Source organism: Nicotiana tabacum, chromosome 18 (genome assembly GCF_000715075.1).
Source record: "Nicotiana tabacum cultivar K326 chromosome 18, ASM71507v2, whole genome shotgun sequence".
NCBI classification, from domain to species: Eukaryota; Viridiplantae; Streptophyta; class Magnoliopsida; order Solanales; family Solanaceae; genus Nicotiana; species Nicotiana tabacum.
In genome coordinates, this window is record NC_134097.1 from 87,194,303 (window position 1) to 87,211,424 (window position 17,122).

Below are 17,122 nucleotides of genomic sequence, written 5' to 3' on the forward strand. Positions count from 1 at the left end.
CGTGTGATGTATTATGACTTATGTAAATTGTTGGTTTTGGTTTTCAGGATAATCAGAATGAATTTGGAAGAACAATCCTTAGTTTGAAGTTTAAAATTTGAAAGATTTGACCAGGTTTTGACTTGTTGGTATATGATCTTAGATCAAAATTTTTATGATTTGGTTAGCTTTGTTAGGTTATTTGGGATTTAGGATCGTGATCGAAATGTGTTTTGGAGGTCCGGAGTAGATTTACGCTTGAATTGGCGAGATTGGAATTTTGGCATTTTCCGGTTGATAGGTGAGATTTTGATATATGGGTTGAAATGGAATTTCGGGAGTTGTAGTAGGTTTGTTGTATCATTTGGGATGTGTGTGCAAAATTTCAGGTCATTCAGACGTGGTTTGATAGACTTTTTGATCAAAATCAGAATTCTGAAGATTTTGGGAACTTTAGGCTTGAATCCGAGGTGTTTTGATTGATTCGATGTGGTTTGAGGTGTTTTGAAGATTGGTATAAGTTTGGATAGTGGTATAGGACTTGTTAGTTCTTTTGGTTGAGGTCCCGGGGGCCTCAGGGGGATTTCGTATGGTTGGCGAAAGATTTGAGTTGGGTTTTGACAGTTGAAGTTTTTCCCATTGCTGTCATAACCGCACATGCAGCTAGGGGACCGCAGGTTCGGTCTCGCAGAAGCGAGTTAGGAGCCATAGATGCGGTCAAGGGCAGAGTAAGTGAAAACTGCATATGCGGGATATGAACCGCACCTGCGGGCCCGCTGAAGCAGATGTCTGGTCGCAGGTGTGGAAGGGGCTTTAAGTAATGACCGCTGAAGCGGTGCTCGGACCGCATAAGCGGTTGTGCAGGAGTGAGGAATTGGCCACAAGTATGAAAAGCATGGGCCAGAAGGTATAAAATGTTTTCTTCACGAAATTTTTGGTTATTCAACCATTTCTAAGTCGGTTTTGGAGCTTTTTGGGAGATTTTGAAGAGGGAACTCAATGGAGCTTTGTTGAGGTAAGGTTGTTGAACCTAAAACTCGTTTCTATGATATTATTTCATGGATTAGAGCTGTAATTATAGAAATTAATGGTTAAAAATTGGGAAACTAGGGCTTGGTATTGGAGACCTTGACTTGAGGATTTGAGGGGCCATTTGTGGTCGGATTTTGGGACGTTTGATATGTATGAACTCCTGAGGAGATAAGGAACCTATTGATGTAAATTTTATCGAATTTCGAGATGTGGGCCCGATGGTCGGGTTTTAGTTAATTTCGGGATTTATGTTGTAAATTGATTAATTTCGCATGGGCTTCATTCCCTTAGCATATTTTGACATTGTGATTCTGATTTTAGATAGATTCGATGCGAGTTGAGGCCGATTTGAGGGACAAAGGCATCTCGGGCTAGAGTTTGGATCGGATCGAGGTGAGTAATGATTGTAAATGTTGTCCTGAGGGTATGAAACCCCAGATTACACTTCGTTATGCTATGTTGAGGTGACATACACGCTAGATGACGAGCATGGGGTTGTACACCATTGGGGATTGTGACTTAGTCCATCCTGAATGACCGTTCTACAGCGTATTTGGGTGAAAACTATATGCTATCATCATGTTTGGGCTGAATGCCATATTTGGGTCGCGTGCCAACTGTTTTCGACCCTAGGGGATATTTGTTACTATTCCTCACTATTTTGACTTTATACTTGTACTCAGTCATGCTTTATTCTACTGGTTTTATAACTCAACCATGTTTACTCTATTTAAACACATTAAATGATTTAAATGATATTTTGAGTTGAGCATCATGTTTTACTATTGCCTGAGTGGCTTATGAGATTCTGACAGAGTAAGGCCGAGGGCCTATGTTGTGAGGATACCTTTGGGTCAGGCTGCACGCTGCAGCAGTGATACACTAATTCATGATTATGAGGCCGAGGGACTGAGATTGTATGCCACGAGGTGGCTTGTTGATATGAGGCTGAGAGCCTATTGATTATGCCACGAGATGACTTGATATTGCACTTGGGCCGTAAGGGGCCCCTCCCAGAGTCTGTACACCCCTAGTGAGCGCGGGTACCCATTGTGATAAGAGATATAGTACGAGGGGCTGGTGTTGTTCCATGTTGTTGCCCAAGGGGCTGATTCTATTAGTATTGTGCCTGAGGGCCGTTTTTTCTGTGTTTATATTTTCTAGCTGCGTGTCATTTACTTGTTTAACTGTTAAAAATGTATTTTAAAGAAGCTTATTCTGAACTAAGGTGTCTTTATATGATTTCACTTTTGCATTGCTTTTTTATGGGTTTTACACTGCTTCTTTATAGCATGTTAATGTGTTCTTTACGTGATTTCTTATCGCTCAGTCTTCATTTATTATTATTACTCACTGAGTTAGAGTACTCACTTTACTACCTGCACCCTGTGTGCAGATTCAGGAGCTTCAGGTCCTGCTAGCGAGGGTTGATATCATCCAGCAGATTTTTGGAGCCCACTAGGTAGTTGCTCGGCGTTCGCAGCCCAGTGTTTCTCCTTCTTATCATTATTTCTTTCCCTTGTACTGGATTTTGTAATGGACTGTGTGGACCCTTTTTTCACATTCCTAGACTTATGTTAGATGCTCATGACTGGTGACACCCCGATGTCGGGCTGTGCTTTCTGTAAATTGTATTAGTTCACCTTTATTTTGGGACTATTTGCTTGTTAATGACTTAATTATGTTATTTCAATTGTTTAAAATGAATTAGGTATTATGTCGGCTGGCCTTGTATTCACGAGAGGCGCCATTACGACCGAGTCTAGGTTTAGGATCGTGACAAGTTGGTATTAGAGCCTAGGTTACATAGGTCTCACGAGTCATGAGCAGGTTTAGTAGAGTCTCGCGGATCGGTATAGAGACATCTGTACTTATCCTCGGGAGGGTGCAAAACCTTTAGGAAAAACTTCACATTCTTGAACTCTCATCGTGCGTCCTTGATTCAGCTTGAAATGTAACTCTTTGAATTCCTTCCACGCGTTCGTATGCGCGCATGAGTGCTCAGTATCAGATATGCATCAATGGCTTGTGACTCCCTGATCGAGGAGCGAGATGTGATCTCTATGTTTTGATGTTGGGCCAGTCTGGAGGACTTGAGGCCGGGTTTTGCCTATAGCTTGAGCACTGAGGCATTGATTGTGTGAGCATGTGCTTCTGAATTTTTATGTATGATAATGTCCCGATTAGTGGGAGTGATGACTAGATAGCTATGTAATGAGTATGAGATGACTACGAGATGTGTTCATATGATTTGAATGGGACAAGAAGGGTCTGCTTGGGGGTAGTAAGTACTATTTGGTGCTTGATTTCCATCTTGATTTGATGTATAGCCCCGAGTTATGGGAGTGTGAAGAATCTTTTCATGTTTTCTAGTTGGGAAGTGAAGTAAATTTCATGTTGCAATATGAGTTCATACTCCAGGAGATTAAGTGATAGCGGAATGTTTTTGTCAGTAGAAGGGTGTAAAGGGATGTTAGTTTGAGGTGAAGCAGGTGGGTTATCTCCTGCAGAGTGTTCAGAATTGGCGTGATCCTTTATGTTGTTTATTGGAAGATCCCTGTTATCAGTGAAGTATATGTGTTGCAATTTAAATTTGGGTCGCCTAAGAGAGTGGGCTTGACTGTCACGAGGGTTAATACAAGATTTGCAAAAGATTTAAAGTACTAGATGGTCTATGTTGCACGAGCTTATGAAGGATTGAGTATAATCTCACTATGGTATTATGACAGTAATAGAGTATATGCATTGTGAGCTGTTGTGTGTTTTTATCTATGACTTTGCGCCAAGTGGGGGAGTCTACTATTGATTAGTTGATTGCACGGTTATGTGCTATGTTGGTTCTAGTTGGAGGCGTGCTGGTGAATTAGTGATGGTTTACAGAGGTTGAGACCGAGGATGGCTCGAGTAAAGAAAATTTCAATAAAGGTTATGTTACGCTCTATGGGTGTATGAGAGTCACGTAATGACCTGAATTGTTATTGGTAAAAGATGCTCGGTGCATAGAATAAGAAGTTGCTTGGTTACATTAAGGTGAGGTTACATTCTGCGGTGTCAGAGTGCTAATGAGGCACAGGTTGTTCGATTCATTTAATCAGTCTAAGGGAGGTCTGAGTAGAGTGGATGACTCTAAAAAATGGTTCAAATGGGTTCAGGATTTTACATGTAATAATTGGAGATTTTCAGGTTGTATGTTTGGCTAGAAATTGAGGTTTGCATTGGAGGGTGTCAAGAGTTATGGCATTTCTATACCAATTATGGGATTCTATATGTCTGTATTAGGAAGGTAAAAGTAACGACTTTGGATTCATAGGAAGTCCCTTCAGGGTAGATATTTTGAATGTGGTACTTTTAGGAATATTTAAGAGAGTATTCAGCGGCTTATGAGCCTTAGACGGTGTGGTTTTACGCTTGGGTCTCATATGACGAGTCTGGGTCAAGGATTGTAGTGTTATAGCGAGAAGAATTATCAAGTTGAAAGAAAAATCATAAGGGACTTGGGTAGATGGGTTAGCTTGGTAGTAGGCCGGAATGGAATGGTAAGGATATGATTAGTTCTTTGGATGCTTATGAGGTAATGAGTTTATACTAGTGTTTCACGGCGATGCTCTTGGGTTTTACTGGCCCGCATAGCTTGGTTAAGTTAGAAGGATTCAGTCTTGACAGGTTTGGTTTGTGCAAAGGGGACTCGGAGAATTCTTGATGATTTCTACCACAGTTTGGAGGCGTATATTTTCTACTGTCATGAGGAGCATGGTATGTATAGTGATTTCCTCCTAGATGGGATCAAATGGGGGAGTTCTTGGCTAGTTGAGTACGTAGTTGCTTGTGGCTCGGAATGGATATGAAGTTCTCATATTTACCCTAGGGTGGTATGGTATATGCGGTATGTTGTGTAGGGTTGAGATTTGCACGTGTGAGGTCACGATTCAGTTCTAGAAAGAAGGTCATAAATTCTTAGGCAACATGGACAGTTTCAGATGACTAGGTAAATGATATCACTAATTTGTGCAGCTTGATGAGGGCATACGTATCAGAAGGGGCAATGTGATTGAGTTAATAATACATCATTGGTATCACGTCTCTCTATTGTTGGATCGACTGCTGATGTTCGAGTTTGCTTGGTGGCATAAAAGAATTATAGGAGTACCTCTCGTGGGATGATTGAGTGTTAGAGGTATGTTGTGTATTCAGATGATGGATTTGGGATCAGATATGGTGATTCACGTGCTGTATGGATTTGGAGACTGGGAGTTCTTATAGACAGGTTAGGTCGTGGTTGTGGGTCGCGTGTATCGGCTAGTGACTATCGGGGTTTGAAGACCCGAGTGGATCTTTTGCTACTTGGTATGTTAGATTTATATGTAATATTGGGTATAGATTGGTTGTCTCTGTGTCGTGTTATTCTGGACTATTGCACTAAGGCGGCGATGTTGGCTATGCCGGGAATGCCACAGATTGAGTGGCGAGGTTCGACGGATTATATTCCCAGTAGGGTGGTGTCATTTTTGAAGACCCAATGGATGGCTGGGAAGGGTTGCCTTCCTTATTTGGCCTTTGTGATGGATGTCAGTGCAGAGACTCCTACCATTGATTCAGTTCTAGTGATGAGAGACTTTTCTGGATATATTTCCTACTGCCGGGCATGTCGCCGGACAAGGTTGTTTATTTCGGTATTGATTTGGTGCTGAGCACCGTATCGTATGGCACCAGCAGAGTTAGAAGAGTTGAAGGACCAACTTAAGGAACTCCTTGGTAAGGGGTTCATTGGTAGACCTATATGGATGCGTGATCTACATCGAGATGATTTTGTTGACTTCGAGTTGCTATTGGTGAGGGATTTGTTGATTCGGTCGTTATTGAGCTATTAGTGTTCTGAGGTGATCTATGAGTTACTTTTCCGTGTTGCGAGGCGTTATGATTTGTTAGTTATAGGCACATATAGTGCGGTTCCATCGGGGTTTCATAGTGGAAGTCGAGCAGGAAGAGTACTGGGTATTGCTCGGTGGATGGCATATCGGTTATGTCCTTTTGGGTTTGTATGGTGTTATGTATTTTCTTTACCGTGGTTACGATGATTTGCCTTGGTTCTAGACATCAAATTGCGTGTGGTTATTGATTTTGAGCAGAGTGACTAGAGGTGTTTCATGTGGACCAGTGTTTGGATAGGGTCGCGCATTGCAGCAAAGTTATGACCTTTCGGGTTAGATTCACGTGTTCTGTTTCCACGATGTGTGCCGGGTTCCCAGCATTTGTGTTGCAGTGGTACTGGTGAGCTTGCGGTATAGCTATTTTATTTGAGTCATTTTTCACGATTTGAGTACATCCGGATTGTTGCTTATTGGTGTGCGGATTGCACATGTTCTGGCTTTAGTTCGTATTGATGTGTCATGTCACCAGAGTAGTTGTGTTGGCTTAGATAAGATCATTGGGATCTATAATGAATACAAACGGATTCGATTTTAAAATGTTGGAAGGATAATATCGAGGTTCGACTCAGAAATTTTCTAGGGTCCTTGCCAAGGGAGAAGTGGCTTCATGAATGGTTGATCTGAGGAATGGTTATGACTTGCTGTGTGTTTCATTTATCATTGGCAATATACGAAAGTGCTGGAATGAGACTTCATTTGATAAGAGGTGTTATTGGTATTCAGTTATTTGGGACAACTACTGTGGTTAGAAGCTATCGTTACGAGTGTTGGAGTATGTGATATATCATGTAAGGGCATTTGAGTTTGCGGGTATGGTTTGTTACATTGTGTTCAGATTCATTCGGTGTGCAGATGTGAGGTTATGATCTTGTAAAGGATTTCAGAAGTGGAAATGTGGTTCTAAGGTTTATGGGCTAATTTGGATTGCGAAACTTCAGTTACACTATGTTATCGGACCTATATGAGATAGGGTGACGTGGAATCACCCCCGGGTATGTGCATGGTAAGGTTATACAGTGATTTGATGGTTTCCGGAACAACTATGGGCACGTTCGAGGACCAACGTATGTTTAAGTGGGGGAGGATGTAATGACCCGACTGGTCATTTTGAGCTTTCAAGGACCAACCGTATCTCGGGCATGACTAGCCCCGTGTGATGTATTATGACTTATGTAAATCGTTGGTTTTGGCTTTCAGGATAATTAGAATGAATTTGGAAGAACAGTCCTCAGTTTGAAGTTTAAAATTTGAAAGATTTGACCAAGTTTTGACTTGTTGGTATATGATCTCGGATCGGAATTTTTATGATTTTGTTATCTCCGTTAGGTGATTTGGGACTTAGGAGCGTGATCGGAATATGTTTTGGAGGTCCGGAGTAGATTTAGGCTTGAATTGGCAAGATTGAAATTTTGGCGTTTTCCGATTGATAGGTGAGATTTTGATATTGGGGTCGGAATGGAATTTCGGGAGTTGCAGTAGGTCTGTTGTATCATTTGCGATATATGTGCAAAATTTCAGGTTATTCGGATGTGGTTTGATAGACTTTTTTGATCAAAAGCGGAATTCGAAAGATTTTGGGAACCTTAGGTTTGAATCCGTGGTGTTTTGGTTGATTCGATGTGGTTTGAAGATTGGTATAAGTTTGGATAATGGTATAGGACTTGTTGATGCTTTTGGTTGAGGTCCCGAGGGCCTCGGGAGAATTTTGGATGGTTGGCGGAAGATTTGAGTTGGGTTTTGACAACTGAAGTTTTTCCCATTGCTGTCATAACTGCACCTGCGGCTAGGGGACCATAGGTGCAGTCTCGCAGAAGCGAGTTAGGAGCCGCAGATGCAGCCAAGGGAAGAGTAATTATAGAAATTAAGGGTTAAAAATTGGGAAACTAGGGCTCGGTATTGGAGACCTTGACTTGAGGATTTGAGAGGCCATTTGTGGTCGAATTTTGGGACTTTTGATATGTATGAATTCGTGAGGAGATAAGGAACCTATTAATGTAAATTTTATCAAATTCCGAGACGTGGTCCTGGAGGTCGGATTTTGGTTAATTTCGGATTTATGTTGTAAATTGATTAATTTCGCATGGGCTTCATTCCCTTAGCATATTTTGACGTCATGATTCTGATTTTGGATAGATTCGACGCGAGTTGAGGCCGATTCGAGGGGCAAAGGCATTGCGGGCTATAATTTGGACCAGATCGAGGTGAGTAATGATTGTAAATGTTATCCTAAGGGTATGAAACCCCGAATTACACATCATTGTGCTATGTTAAGGTGACACACACGCTAGATGACAAGCGTGGGGTCGTACATCATTGGGGATTGTGACTTAGTCCATCCCGAATGACCGTTCTACAACGTATTTGGTTGAAAACTATTTTCTATCATCATTTTTGGGCTGAATGCCATATTTGGGCCTCGTGCCAACTGTTTTGGACCCTTAGGGGATTTTTACTACTATTCTTCATTATTTTGACTTTATACTTGTACTCAGTCATGCTTTATTCTACTGTTTTCATAACTCAGCCATGTTTACTCTGTTTAAACTCATTAAATGATGTTTAAATGATATTTTGGGCTGAGCATCATGTTTTACTGTTGCCCGAGTTTATGAGATTCTGACTGAGTAAGGCCGAGGGCCTGTGTTGTGAGGATACTTTTGAGTCGGGCTGCACGTTGCAGCAGTGATACACTGATTTATGATTTTGAGGTCGAGGGCCTGAGATTGTACGCCACAAGGTGGCTTGTTGATATGAGGCTGAGAGCCTATTGATTATGCCACGAGATGGCTTGATATTGCGATTGGGCCGTAAAGGGCCCCTCCCGGAGTCTGTACACCCCCAGTGAGCGCAGGTACCCATTGTGATATGAGATATAGCCCGAGGGGATGGTGTTGTTCCATGTTGTTGCCCGATGGGCTGATTCTGTTGGTATTGTGCCCGAGGGGCGGTTTTTATGTGTTTATCTTTTCTACTTGCCTGTCATTTACTTGTTTAGCTGTTAAAAAGGTATTTTAAAGAAGCTTATTCTGAACTAAAGTGTATTTATATGATTTCACTGTTTTGTTGCTTTTTTATGAGTTTTACACTGCTTCTTCATAGCATGTTGATATTTTCTTTACGTGATTTCTTATCGCTCAATCTTCATTTATTATTATTACTCACTGAGTTGGAGTACTCACTTTACTCCCTACACCCTGTGTGCAGATTCATGAGCTTCAGGCCCTTTTAGCGAGGGTTGATAGCATCCAACAGATTTTCGGAGCCCACTAGGTAGCTGCTCGGCGTTCGCAACCCAGTGTTTATCCCTCTTATCGTTATTTCTTTCCCTTTTACTAGATATTATAATGGACTATGTAGGCCCTTTTTCACATTTCTAGACTTATGTTTGATGCTCATGACTGGTGACACCCCGATGTCGGGCTGTGCTTTCCGCAAATTGTATTAGTTCACCTTTATTTTGGGATTATTTGCTTGTTAATGACTTAATTATGTTATTTCAATTGTTTAAAATGAATTGCGTGTTGTGTCGGCTGGCCTTGTCTTCAGAAATTCATTTACCAATTCGATAGGATTTAAGCAATTTAACTGTCAATAAAATTACAAATATTCCAAGTATAGCATGCTTTTGGATCCTGGACTACTCGGACTTACACATAATAGTAGCTACGCACAGACTCTTGTCACCACGTACGTACGTAGCCCCCACAAATAGTCACGTACATTTATTTAATTCATCTATGGGGTTAATTCCCTCTCGGAGCCAAATAATCCAAAACTATTCAAATGGGGTAAGAACTAGTCAATACATGCTCAAGAGTTCATATTCTAACTATTAAAAAAATTTCCCAACCCTAAATGCAAGGTCCCTAAAATACATCCCCGGACCCACGTGCCCGGATTCTAAATTTTTTTGAAGGAAGTTACTACCCATAATCTAAAGATCAAGAATATATGATTTTTACTTTATTCCATAACTAATTTCGTGGTTAAATCTTGTTTATTTCAAAACCCTAGGTTTTACTCTAAACTCATAATTTTCACTAATTTACATGGTGTAATCTACCCCTAAACTATGTATTAAACTCACATTAAGTAGAAATAACTTAGCTCATAATGCTAGGCTGAAATCTCCCCTTTTGAAGCTTACAAATCGCCCAAGAATGGAGTGAAATGTGTCTAAATGACACATTCCCGTATTAAATGAAGGCCACTGCCCTTCAGCGATTTCCGCACCTGCGGTTAGGGGACCACATCTGCAGTCTCACTTTTATGGTATTGGACCGGGCCATCTCGGGCTGCATCTGCGGTCTTGGGACCGCTTCTGCGGAAGAGGAGCCGTACCTGCACAACCTGGGCTCCTCCCCTTGAGCCGCATCTGTGATGGGAAAGCCGCTTCTGCGGTCTCGCACCTGCGGCTGGCCAACCACAGGTGCGGTTATGACAGAACTGGAGCTTTAGCGCCTTCTCAATTTTTCAACTTAGCTCGAGCCTCGTCCGATTGACGCTCGGGGCCCCCGAGGCCCCACCCGAACATATCGACAAGTTTGGAATCATAAAATGGACTTTCTCGAATCCTCAGAACGCCCGAAACAACGCTAAATCAAAGAATCACACCCTAAAACCAATAGAATCAAACTTATAAACTTCAAGTTTTTCAATCTATTTCTAATGTGCCGAAACGTACTTATACTACTCGGATTGACACCAAATTTTGTGTGAAAGTCTTAAATGACAATATAGAACTATTCTCGATCTCGAAATTCCGTTCGGACCTCGATATCACGATAAACCGCTCCAAACTAAATTTAAAGAACTTCAAAATCCTTAAGGAATCAACTTTCACTATTAGGCGCCAAAATGCTCCCGAGTCATCCAAAACCCGATATGGACATACACCCAAGTTCGGAATCATCATACGAACCTGTCAGAATCTTCAAATCCTAATTCCGAGGTCGTTTACTCAAAACATTGACCGAAGTCAAACTTGGCCTTTTAAGCCAACCTTAAGGAACCAAATATTCTGATTTCAACCCAAACTCTTCTAAATCCTAAAACAACCATCCCTTCAAGTCATAAATCAGTAAAACCAAGTACGGGAAGTTTTATTTAAGGGAACCAGGTTCTAGAAAGCAAAATGACCAGTTGGGTGGTTACAAGTGACCTTAGTCTAATTCTTCATTTACCCATTATATTTCATAAGTTTTCATCATTAAACCTAAGATTTTCATTGTGGAAATTGGGATATGGATAGAATTAGAGATTTTTGTAAAATTAGGATTTAGATCTCAAATTGAGATTAGATTTCGAAACGAATTACATAACCAGGATCAAGTGTGAATGGGTGATTGAGTTTTGGTTCGAACCTCGGGTTTTGACCAAGCAGATCCGGGGGTTGACTTTTGCTGACCTTTTTAATAATGATCTAAATTGAATCTCTTTCATTTGTGGGTAGTTTCTAAGGCTTAATCGTTTGGTTGATAATTCACTAGATTTGGTTAGTTCGGAGGCTTGCTCGAAAGGCAAGGCCACAGTTAAACTTTGAATTGATCGCGGAGCAAGAGAAGTGTCATGGTTAACCTTGATTTGAGGGATTAAGACTTATTTGCCTATTTTCTACATGTTTAATGTGTGAGTATAACGTCTATGTGAGGTGACGAGTACTTATGCATTGTTGTTGGTTAAAGCATGCGGTAGAACTCGTTTCTTTGTGATTATTGCCTCTTAATTTATGACATCCATGCTTAGATTAGATTATTACTTATTTGATTGTTCCTTCTATATTTATGGATTAATTATGATGGTTGAGTATTTTGAAAGTTGAGGTTTGATATCTTGGAATCATTATTGATGTAAAGTACATCCTTTTCATTATTCAACTCCCAAATTTTTATACTCCCCCTGTTTTAATTTATGTGAACCTATTTTCTTTTCAGTCTGTGCCAAAAAGAATGACCTCTTTCTTTATTTGGAAATAATTTAACTTTATGCAATAATTTATAGCCACATAAAATTTATGTGCCTAATTTTATACCACAAGTTCAAAAGTCTTTTCTCTTTTCTTAAACTCCGTGTTCAGTCAAATAAGTTGATATAAATTGAAATAGAGGGAGTATTCATTACTGCATGATAATGGAGAGTGTTAAATCATGAAAGGTGATGCCGTACCATTTTATTACATCATTTATTGATTAATACATAGTGAGGATGAGAGATAATGTACGACGGGTGATGCCGTGCAATCTATATTAATTATTCATTGTGACATGGGCAAATCGAGAGTCAAAGCACGAAGGGTGATGCCATGCCACTTTATTCTACTTATGTCATTATTACATGGTAAGGTTGAGAGTTAAAGCATGAAGGGTAATGTCGTTCCATCTTTATTCCGTATGGTTATCCGTCTTTATTGGTTGATGATTTATTTGACTTCCTTGTGTTGTCTTTCCTGCTATAGTTATCTTATCTTATCCCCCCTTTTTTGCATGTCCCCTCCCAATTGTACATATATCTATGGTTTTGCAGGTTTAATTACGTGAGTGTCTTGTCATAGCCTCGTCACTACCTCGTCGAGATTAGGCTCGATACTTATGGAGTACATTAGATCGATTGTACTCATACTACACTCTGCACTTCTTGTGCAGATTTTGATACTGATCCCAACTGTACGTGAGGCGCTCTAGCTCAGATTACTACATTTGGATACTTGAGGTAAATCTGCTAACGTCCCCAGAACTTGAAGTCCCCGTCCTCTTTCCTCTTTTGCTTTTTATTTCATTCGAAATAGTTGTATTTATTTCAGACTCTATTTGTAGTATTCTAGTAGCTCGTGCCCTTGTGACTGCAGATTCGGGCTGTATTAGAGATTTCAGTTGTTATGTTTTCCGCTCTTTACTTCAGAATCTATTTCTGTTATCTCGATTTTTTATTATTATTCAATTTGAATTGTTAAAAATGGATAAATTATTCTAATGTTGGGTTACCTAGCAAGTGAAATGTTAGGCGCCATCACGGTCCCGAGGGTGAGATTTCCGGGTCATGACAAATAGGTACGTGACCAATGACCATTCATGTATTAATAATGAAATTATTTTCTTATTTCATCTCATACCTCCTTCTAGAGGTTAGTATGGTATGTTCACTACTATTAGCACGTTCATATCCTTCCAAGAATTACTATGTATTTATAAATCACATGCTGTCACATTCACATCATGAATGGACCATAATCATCTGTATGTGTTTTACAAAATCTCATGTCAAATCGATGACAAACATTACTTTTACAGAGAAGGATTATTTTGAGAATCCTTATTATTCTCATTACCACAATGATGACGATTATAATTTCGTCTATTGCCATGTCCACATCCATATACCTTCACGGTAATAATTTTATCTTCTTTCAGACTTATTACATATTATTACTACATTCTCTTAAGGGAACGAGAATGAAGAAAATTCAATGGGACGGATTTCCACTTCTTGTGCTCATAATCATACATGAATATGATCATGGCAAGACATAGAAATTTTACCACTTCGGGTGGTTATAATTTCTTACAAACTCCATTAGAGTTATAATCAAAATTTATTATTTTTGCTTGTATTTAAAATTAAATTATATAATTTCAAGAATTTAAAAGAGAAAAATAAGGTAAAATATTTACCTTAAGTCAAGAATTTATTCCGAAAGAAGTTCATGGAACAATTAACAATCATTATGCTCAATATTATGTATAAGTCGAGCACCATGCACATATCCCAAAGCCTCTACTCAATTGGTTGGAGTCTCGTACCGATAATGTATTATAAAACAATAAAAAAAGATGAAAAGTATTGCAGAGAAAAGTAGAGAGAAGAATTCTTATTGACCTTGGGATGAATTACAATGGAATAAAACCCCTCTATTTATAGGGAAAAAATGACTTAGCCACCAAGTAACAAATCCTAAAATCTCTCTAAAATATAAACATTCACCTTAGATACAATTATATTTATAACAAGTTAGGATAAAAATTTTGAGGTAATATGCAATTATTCATTTTTCATTTCACATTTGAATTAATTGATATTGATATTAATTTTAACACAATTTAATAATATATATTTCAAAAAGGAAAAAATGTGTCACACAAAAAATGTATTAGAAAAGAAGTTTGTCGATCAAGTAAACTACTGATATAATAGAGTCATACTTATGTATCTTTTCCAGATACAAACGAATGGACGATAAATACAAAGCTTGTTATGAGAGTAATAAATGGTAAAATCATAACCAATAAGAAATATAGGAAGATATGGGAGGCAGTTATCCATACAGAGTTTCAAAAGAAGTTAACTCTTGGATAATAGACCATGTATCCCACGCCTCTTGGAGCTCAACTCTTTTTTAGCTTGACTTACCGAAGCTAATAAGGAATGCGTAATTAATTGTAACTTCTCATAATTTAATAATATATTCTGATGGAAAAATGACACGAACCATAAGATTCACAATTTAAAATTATACCTATTCAAAGATTGTTCATACTTTTTTTCACTTTTTTGGTATCGGAGAGATTCCAATTAGATTAATAGCCTGTTTGGAAAAATGAGGTGTTTGGCCAAGCTTTTGAAAGGAAAAAAAATGTGCTTTTGAGGAGAAGCAGAAGCAATTTTGGAAGTTAATTTTATCCATGGTCATTGAACTTTAGCGCTTGTTACCCAAAAGTCACTTTTCTTTTTTTGGTTATGTAAAAATCATTCAACTTTGTGTTCATTACACAAAAGTCACTTTTCTTTCTTTTATTACACAAAAATCATTTTACTTTGCTCTAGTTATCACAAAAGTCATATTTTTACTTGAAAAGTCTATTATGCCCTTGTTATTATATAAACCTTCATATTTATGTAATACCTTCTATATTATATACTATATAATATACTTTTACCTATGTATTTTATTTATAAATAAAATAATTTAATATTATTTTATTTATTATTTTTATAATATATTCGTATATTTAATTTTTTCTAACTTTAATTTTCAAGAGATATTAGTAGCATTATAAAACAAATTTTTTATATTAGTGAAATTTTTCAAGAAAATGATGAAAAAATCATATGTTAATATGAAGGAAAATCATATGGGATCTACCCACATAGGGATTTCCTCCAAAACTTCACTAAATAACAAAAACGACTTTAGGTTACAACTCTATAACCAAATGGACTAACTCTAATACTTTAACCCCTACAATCAATTCATTATAGCTAAACTCCCAAGACTATAAACTCTAGCCTAGAAAGCAACTCAAATTCTCTAGAATTTTTTACCTACCAAAAATACTTCTCAAAAGAAAAATAAGTTACAATTTAAGAACAAAGAATCAAGACGCAGCAACTAAAGAACTTAATAGTTTTATCTTCCAATCAAGTTTTTTTAGCTGTGCAGCTTGAATTCTCAAAAGCACATTCTTGCTATAATTGCTATTTGTCGTGAACGATTTGTAGTATTTATGCAAAATAGAGTAAGAGGCAATAGCAACAATGTAATGCTTTATATAGGCGTGAGGTTGCACCAAAAATACTTCTCCAATTTTTTGCTGCAAAAAACTAGAAAAAATAAGAAAAATAATCTTAATACCAGACTTGATTCCCTTAATTAAATCCTACATCATACGCCTTTCCTTTTATGCAAGTGATTTCATAAATTGAATCCTTATTGAATACGAATTCTTCTAGCTGATAAAATACTTGTAGCCCACAAAATCAAACCTTTCATAAATAGAGTTGCTAAAGAATTCTACTTGCATTCGGCATGGGTGTGCAGCTCCTGATCAACAATATATAGAGGGACTTAGTTCTTCGAAATCTGCTCGACAAGTTTTTAGGTCAATTTATCAGGACAACCAATATTGTCAAGTGATCTAATTTGTCAATGACTATTTGTTACTCGTCAAAACAAATTTCCTGACGACCCATTCGGCCTTCCCTTCTACGTGAACGCGACTCCTTGGATGTGAATGCGATGACTACTACCCTCAATGCTCTACGAACACGAAAACCGCATCGCAAATAAGGAGGGAAAAATCACCAGCCACCTAGAATACACTTCACGATCACGATGAACATAAGAACACAAAAAATCAGCAACTCCAAACATGAGTGAAATGGCCGAAACTCATCTGAAACACATCCAAGGCACCCAGGACTCCGTCCAATTATACTAAACAATTCCAAAATATAACAAGAACCTACCCGAGGCCTCAAATTGCGCAAAATAATATCAAACTCACGAATCGAACACCAATTCAAGCTTAATGAACTCATCCAAATTTCCGATTGCAAACTAACACTGAACATGCCTAAATAATTCAGAATGACCCCACATTTTACACACAAGTCATAAATCAACATACAAAATTATTTCAATGTTCGGAATCCCATACGGACATTGATAACTACAACGTCAACTATGGGTCAAACCTATAAACTTTCAAACCTTCAAACTTCTAACTTTCATCAATTAGAGCCAATTCAACCTACGAACCACTGAATCCAAATTCGGACATGCGCCTAAGTCCAAAATCGCCATTCGGACCTAATGAAACTATCAAAACTCCAATAAGAGGTCAAATACATAAAAGTCAAACTTGGCCAATACTTCCACATTAAGCTTCCAAACTAGAAACTAAGTGTTCCAATTCAATGCAAAACCTCCCCAAAACCAAAACAACCATTCTATTACACCCTATATTTGCATACGTAAAAGTGTGTCGTAAGCAAACTGATGTAGGACTAAAAATGAGATAATATTTGAAAGTATATAAAGTAAGTTAATGATGTTACCTCGGAGGTTACAAATATTTAAGATCTTGAACAACAAGTACAAAGAGGGTTGGAAGGTTCAGAAGCTAAAGGAATGGAAGAAAACAATGTTTCGTCGAAAGTCGATAAAATGTGAATGTTATAACATGTACTTTTGGGGTGAGACTGGAGTGCTTAACATGATAAGGAGGATATACTATGATTTAGATTATTTGTATGATAGTCGTGTGTTATGTTTTGAAGTCAAGCTTGTTGTGGAATAAAAGTCGATGAAAGTAATCACAAGTTACATTCATAAGTTTTACTGAAACTTTGGGTCAAATATAACTGCGGTTTTTTCCCAATATACTTAGAGCTATGGGGTGTTCTACCCA